This window comes from Tachypleus tridentatus, chromosome 8 (genome assembly GCF_004210375.1).
Source record: "Tachypleus tridentatus isolate NWPU-2018 chromosome 8, ASM421037v1, whole genome shotgun sequence".
NCBI lineage: Eukaryota > Metazoa > Arthropoda > Merostomata > Xiphosura > Limulidae > Tachypleus > Tachypleus tridentatus.
In genome coordinates this window covers 70,763,678-70,771,157 of record NC_134832.1, presented here as the reverse complement: position 1 = coordinate 70,771,157, position 7,480 = coordinate 70,763,678, and the positions used below count along the sequence as shown (strand labels likewise).

General features: G+C 34.8%; 1 long non-coding RNA gene across 1 annotated transcript; it reads right to left on the bottom strand.

The window, feature by feature from the left end:
* Positions 1-4,074: 4,074 nt before the first annotated feature.
* On the bottom strand, positions 4,075-7,030 carry LOC143222623 (uncharacterized). Its single transcript, XR_013012390.1, has 3 exons — positions 6,939-7,030; positions 6,604-6,744; positions 4,075-4,227 (listed from the first exon to the last, which is right to left on the bottom strand). It is a non-coding gene; the product is annotated as an uncharacterized LOC143222623 (long non-coding RNA).
* Positions 7,031-7,480: the final 450 nt, after the last annotated feature.

The following is a 7,480-nucleotide window of genomic DNA, read 5'->3' as shown; positions in this document are numbered from 1 at the left end:
GTAAAAACGGCTGGCATGGGTTGAGAAAATCTTTTTTATGTAGAGGAGCGAACAACGTTTCGTCCCTGTGACGATGACCGAAGAAGGTCGAAACGTTGTTCGCTCCTCTACATAAAAATAAATTCTCAACCCATACCAGCTGTTTTTTACATATATATGTCATAGTATTTATCTAAAGAGTAGTTTAAAATGGACCTTGTTTTATACGGAATATAATAGAATGCCCGGAGGTGCTAACAGATGACACACTGAACTGCTAAGTTTGTTTGTTTTGTGGGATACCTGCTATATCCACTACGGTAAATCAAACTCCAAATTTCAGAGTGTAAGTCGGCAAACTTACCGATGTTTCACAAAGTTACTTTTACATAAATATCAGTAAATTATAAAAGAAAACATTTTTTTACATTTTTATTATAGTTACTAGTTACGTTATAAGCTCTACAGAACAATATATTTATCAAATTATCTTTATAGTTAAGAGGTATAAAAATGCCCTTACAAATCATATATACGTTGGTATATGATGCATTCCTTTTTAAAAACTATATTCAGAGTTATAAAAATCTAGATCTTGAAAAATAATCTCAAGTTGAAAATCCATAGTTGAAAGAACACGATAATCACAAGAACAAACACACAATTTGTAGGCCTGTGATGCAATAAAACAATTCAACAGACCAAACTGTAGGGGGGATGATTGTATGCTCCATACCCCCACTTAAAATGAAGGGAGAGATGTATACCCCCATCCCCCAGGATCTACACCCCTGCTAAATAGGGTATGAAATGTTGAACAAGAGGTCTCAGTAGTGAGTTGCACGGCCATCATTGCGAATAACTGCAAACATTTGCTTTGGCATGGTCGGTATAAGCGTTTGCAGAAGGTTGGCTGAAATGTTATTCCAAGTGGTGAAGATGGCTTCTCGAAGATCATGCACTGTTTGAAATTGACGTCCATTTCTATAGACTTACCTTGCCATCCATCCCCAAACATTTTCAATGGGGTTCAGTTCGGGCGAACACGCTGGATGGTCCAGAAGAATCACATTATTCGCCATGAAAAAGTCCTTTGTGATGCGGGAATTGTGGATTACAGCGTTGTCTAGTCATTTACACACAAGCGAGGACCTTCAGTCAATAAGGATGCTTTCTCCAACATGCCAATGCAGCCAGCTGCTTTTTGACGCCCCTGTATAACCTGAAACTCCATTTTTCCATGGAAGGAGAAAGCACCCCAGATTATGATGGAACCTCTTCCACTGTGTTGGGTAGAAAATGTCTCCGTGCCAATAACGTTGGAAACCATCTGGACCATCAAGGTTAAATTTTTTCTCATCAGTAAACAAAACCTTCTACCATTTTTCTACGTCCCATGTTTGGTGCTTCTCAACAAAGTTTAACCGAGCTGTATCGTGGTGTGGAAAGAGGCGTGGCCTTTGAGGATGTTTACGGTTTTTAAAGCCTTTCTCCTGTAAATGCCATCTTATTGTTCTTGAACTGAATTCTGCATCCATAAGGGCCTTAATCTGGTTCGACGATCAGGTGGTGTCTTGCTGAACAATTCTTCGAATCCTTCTAATCAACGCCGGCGAAAGTTTCTTGGGCCGACTACTTGAAATTCTGGTTCCGTATTCCTCACAGTCTTTTAAGAAATTTGTAACAGCAGTTTTACTACGCCCAATCTCACCGGCAATGGCACGTTGAGAGAGACCTTGTTTTTGCAGTTCGAAAATTCTGCCACGTTCAAACTCTGTCAAGTTTTTAGCCTTTGCTATATTTTACCAAATGTAACATCGGAGATGTCAGTGGGAGATGTCGACAACGCTAATGCTTGAACACAAATCACTAAATTTTGTTACGTGTTTATCGATTAACGCTTCATTTCAGTGTGGTCTTAAACTTTTGACCAGCTGGTATTTAGGCTAATTTCATAGTGTTAACATTTTCCCTATTAAATGCTAAAAAAAGTTTTTCATTTTTATTTTCCCTTTTCTTATTTTTATCTTTCGAAGCTCTACTCAAATAAGTGGTTGAGTCTAACAACGCAATATGCGTATTTTTTCTTGGTGTTCATTGGCCTTAAGCTTTTGGCCAGCAGTGTATATATAAACTCATGCTTTTAAAAGTCCAACAAATTAGTAATACTTCGCGGTCACCTAATTACTGATAATAGACGGTTCAGGTGTTAGTGATGATTAGAAAACAAATACCACTGACGTTGGTATAGTGAATGAAATTAGGATGTTAGTTACATACAATTTGTTCAGAATGTAAGAATGTAAGTAACCACGAAGAAAACCCAATCACAGATAATGGTAAAACGGGATATTTTATGAAGATCTATTAAACAATAATTATTCCTATTAAGTAGTAATTTAAAATTAACTTAAAGCTAGAGTTATATTCTGACTGCTGTAACAGTTGCTGTTACTCAGAAAATGACAAATGCTGTCGTGTAAAATCTGAATTTGTTATTCGGGAAGTTTCTTTTTTTCTCCATTATGTTATGAAGGCAAAGGTACGTGGGATATTCCAAGATAGATGTGTAATATGAGTACAACAGGGGCAATCGTGGGCCCTAAACTTGTGTGTATTGGGCAAGATTTCAAGCTGTTACCTTCTTAGAAGTTTTCTGTTGATCCTCCTTTTTGGTGCTGGCACCGACGTTTGCGAAATAAGTAATTACTTTCTTCGTGTTCTCAGTCTTGCCGGCACCGGACTCACCACTGTTTTTGAAAGGTAAATACCAACGTTAAGATGTTAACTTCACAGTGGTGTGGAGAGGCTTGTAAAAGGTCGAGGAAGATGGAAGCAAACTTCAGGTATTTTTATGAGTCAGGAAGTGAAGACACGGTAAACTTTTAAACAGCGAAACATGAATTTCAGACATTGGAGGAGAAGGAAAGAGGTCAAAGGTGTACCTGACCCTCCCGCGTCCAACAAAATCGGACATAAAAATCCGGTACCACGGACGGGACATTGGAAGACTGGGTTTAAGGGATCTGTGGGCTCCGATGACCAAATTCAAATAACAGAAGAATTGGGATGAGATTCTTCGGCGTATTTTCATTTAAATTATCCAGATTAAAACAAATGAATAATTTGAGGTTTCAAAAGCAGGCTTCAATGAGCAACTAAGTTTGAGACAAATCTCAAACTAAGGTGCAGATAAGCACACACAGATTAACCATTTGTTTAAATATTACTATACAAAATGATGTCTTGATAAAGTTCTGAAACGTTTCTCCTAAACTCTTGTATTCTTAATTCACTTTGAATTATGTAGAAATGATTCAATGTGTCTGCATTACGAGGTTTAAAAACTAACAAGTGTTTGTGCTTATATTTATATTTGTAATTTAATCAAAGAAACAGAAGCATACATACATATATATACAGTGATAGATGTAAATTATGACTGAGCTTGACATTACTTTTAAAATAAAGCTATCATAAAAATATCAAATAATAAATTCATTTGTATTGAGAAACGATTACAATATCCGTATAAAACAAACCGAATCAAAACACAGTTAATGCCCTCTAGGAATAGTTACAGATTTTGGAAGTTGTGTTTGTTTGTTTGTTTCTGAGGACTATCTGTGCTAGCCGTCCCTAATTTAGCAGTGTAAGACTAGAGGGAAGCAGCTAGTCATCACCACCCACCGCCAACTCTTGGGTTACTCTTTTACCAACGAATAGTGGGATTGACCGCAACTTTATAACGTCCCTACGGCTGAAAGGACGAGCATGTTTGGTGCGACCGAGCTTCAAACCCGCGACCCTCGAATTTCGAGTCGAACGCCTTAACACACTTGGCCATGCCTGGCCATGGAAGTTGTGAGTGAATGATACATAAGGCGTAATAATAATAGCCTTAATTAGGTATGTTAAAAACTTTACACTTTCGGAGGAAAAATATTTTAAACCCTATATATCTCACATTACAGAAATAGGGTATTAATGACTAATCTAGTTTACGATATTACGTTTGTATGTGTGTGTGTGTGTGTGTGTATTCTTACCAAGTTTACAATTTTTTTTTAATGGAAGAAATGTACACCATTAAAATACTCTTTCTTTCAGTTTTTCAACTGTCCATATCACAAATACAAATAAATTATTATTATTTTTATTAAGAAACAAACAATTTTAAGGTATATATTTTTAGAAAAAGTGCCAAATAAGATACTTTCATGATCAATAAGGTCTGATCTTCTCGATCTGAAAAGGAAAAAAAAAATTAATTAAAATAATGATTTTGAATGTATTTACTTGTAAGAACAATTAATAAACAAAAGTACTTCCGTTTTCCTCTTGCCCTTGTAGATCTGGACCACACGGTTCGTGTAAATAGGGAAACGTTTGTAAGGGTTGATACAGAAGAGGCCAGAGTAAGTCTAAATAAAAAGAAAGTACTAAGACACATTCTCTCATTTGATACATATCATACCAACATTTTTTTATACTTAGCAGCGAAAATTATGAATCAAGGGGAAACAAATATAGATTTAGGCAAGGTAGAAGCCGTCTTCAGCTAAGACCATTTTATTTTTAAATAATGTGTTTGGACTATGAAATAGGTTGTCTTTGAAAGTTGTGGAGACAGTAAATTTGAGTGAGATTCAAAGAAACCTTGTACACATATGAATGATAATGGTTAGCTATAAATTAATGTTATTATTTGCTTAATAGTTTTGTTTGGCTTAGAGGATAGAACAGCCAAGATGGACCAACAGGTTGCTTGTCGTCCCTAAACATTATGTTATGTTCAAAGTATAAACTGTTATAAGTGGAGATCATATGCTCACTTACTCGTTTTTCCGTGTCGACATACATGTATTTGACATACAAAGTATTAACTAAAAATATAGTTTTGTTCCTCAGTGATATAAAGGTATAGAAAGGACAGCTAACAGAAGTGGCAACTAGGAAGTGTGGAGGTACAGCGGCTGGAAGACATCTGGAGCTATTTTTTACAGAAATCACTTTTGAAAAATATTGTAATGCTTGTTATTGCCAAGATAACAGTAGTGTCAAATATTAAAACTAATACTTACCAAAGTTTTTCACGAAGATTTTCAGTCTACAGTATTATTCGAATCACAATAATTTAATGACTTTCTATTGTGTAATAATTTTAAACTTAAGATATGAAAACCAGTTTCTGCAGTTTTTTCTCATTCTTTTAAGCCTTGTAAAAGCCAAGACACCCGTTAAATATACTAGTAATAGGCAATAAAACATATCTTTTATATCCTCAGCATAGTACAGAATAACAAAATAAGATATATTTATTATTTATGGAGAAATATACAATTAATATCCTTTTATTAATATCCTTCTCACCCCCTACTGCTTGTTACCTTTACCCCGAGAGTTACACGTCCTTACCGAGGTATCCAGTAATTCGAGTGACTTCGATTCAGAGAAAAATGTTTGCTTATATTAATGTTTGGTAAACAGAAAGAAAATGTGGGTTGTTATCTAAGTGATAAATGATCAGTCGTACTATACAGAATACTCCAAGGAAATGGACAAAACGTTGATGTACAGGCGGTACTTTTAGACATGAGAAAAGAAATAAAGAGGGGGGAATCCGGTGAGAATATTTTCAAAATGTGGAAAAGTTGAAATCACGAATAACTGCATGTGTAGAACATGACACATATCGTCACTACTACGTCTGTTATTTGTTGGAACTGGGTATGGTAATCAGTGTGGTTGGCATCATTACATATTCTTCTTTGTTTTCACTCACAAGCTATTGGAATGTTCCAGACAGTAGTGAACAATGTCAGTCAGTCTTCGAAACACAAGTTGAACGAAAGCCTAAGTAATTTATTATGAGTTATCGCGAACGTTGCTGAAAATAAATTGAACAGCGTCAACACCATAATAAGTATATTAACATTTCTATTAAATTTATGTTTTTCTACCTTACCCAATCCAATAATTATGTCGCGCATATAACAACAGAGAGAAAATAAAGTCATGGTCATTGTTTGTTTAAGTAAAACAAAAACACGGTAAATGGAACAAAATGATATCAGAGAAAATAGTTTCGGTATATTCATACATCCTCTTCAGAAAACGTGAGACTGAAGAAGACGCACAAATGTGTAGAAACTGTTTTCGGTGATATCAAATTTTTGATAGTTTATTCCATCTTCTGTTGTGTTTTTCACAAACTTTTACACACGATGTGTTTGTTTATTATATTTTTGTTGCTGCTTTTTTTTAAGTCTCGCATGAGACCCTCTAACAAGTTGCCACTGTTAACAAATAAATTACATTCTCACTTTAAAGTGAACATAATCCAATAAAAACATGGTGCACCAAACATAAACTTTAATTTAGAAAATTACATTTTTTTCAAATTATTTTACTTTTTATATGGTTAATAAAATATTTCAATCACAGAAAAATGCAAGGTGCTTACGTTTCTTTTTTTAGCTTGGGATCTTTCATTAAATTATACTGAAACATTATAAACAGTCGCGAAAACATGCAACTAGAAAGATAAAATTATCCTTCTAATAAACGAATCTACCTTTAAATGCATGTATAAAAAAATGGTTGAAAATAGTTGGCACTTACGTATATAAGTTTAGCAAAATAACGATCCTTCAAATTATGCCAAACACTGGCGTCGTTCAGGTAGGTCATATTGGACATGTCTTCGGTTTTATCGAACTTTGGTGAGTTAACTTATTGAAGTTGATCCTTCTTCACCACTCGCTGTGGAAGAAAAAACAACTTATGTCATACAAAACTATATGTCAAGGTATAGCAATAGTTATTCCAATAATCCAGTGATGATTATATGTATTCTATGGTTTAATTTCAACAGCTCAAACACATAAGGCTATTGACGCGAAAATTTTCAAATGTTTTGTAAGAATAGGAATCTTCTGCAAAATACATCCACTTACCCTTACTTAGTATGTTCAATGTTACCTGCAGAAAACATCAGCCGATTTATATCCGTAGGTAAAATGGAAGAAAAAAATAAAAAATGTAGCTTCATATTAATATATGTTATGGATTTATTATGATTATAAACTGATTTTTTTTTTGCCTTTTAAATTCAGAGCATTATGGATGTGGAAGTGAGTGCGTTAGAAATAGTTAATATTATTTAGTCTTATTAACTAAAATTAATAAAACGTAACAACAAAGAATAAATCTTATTACAATGATCACAACAAATCACATGCTTCTCAAAGCTTTAAAAATTTACTAAAATCGTCATGTAACAAATGTTATCCAATAATTTCACGATTATGGTCTTGCCTTTTCGTGGGGCCCGGCATGGACAGATGTGTTAAGGCATTCGACTCGTAATCTGAATCTCGGTCACACCAAAATATGCTCGCCCTTTCAGCCGTGGGGGCGTTATAAAGTGACGGTCAATCACACTATTCGTTGGTAAAAGAGTAACCCAAGAGTTGGCGGTGGGTGTTGCTGACTAGCT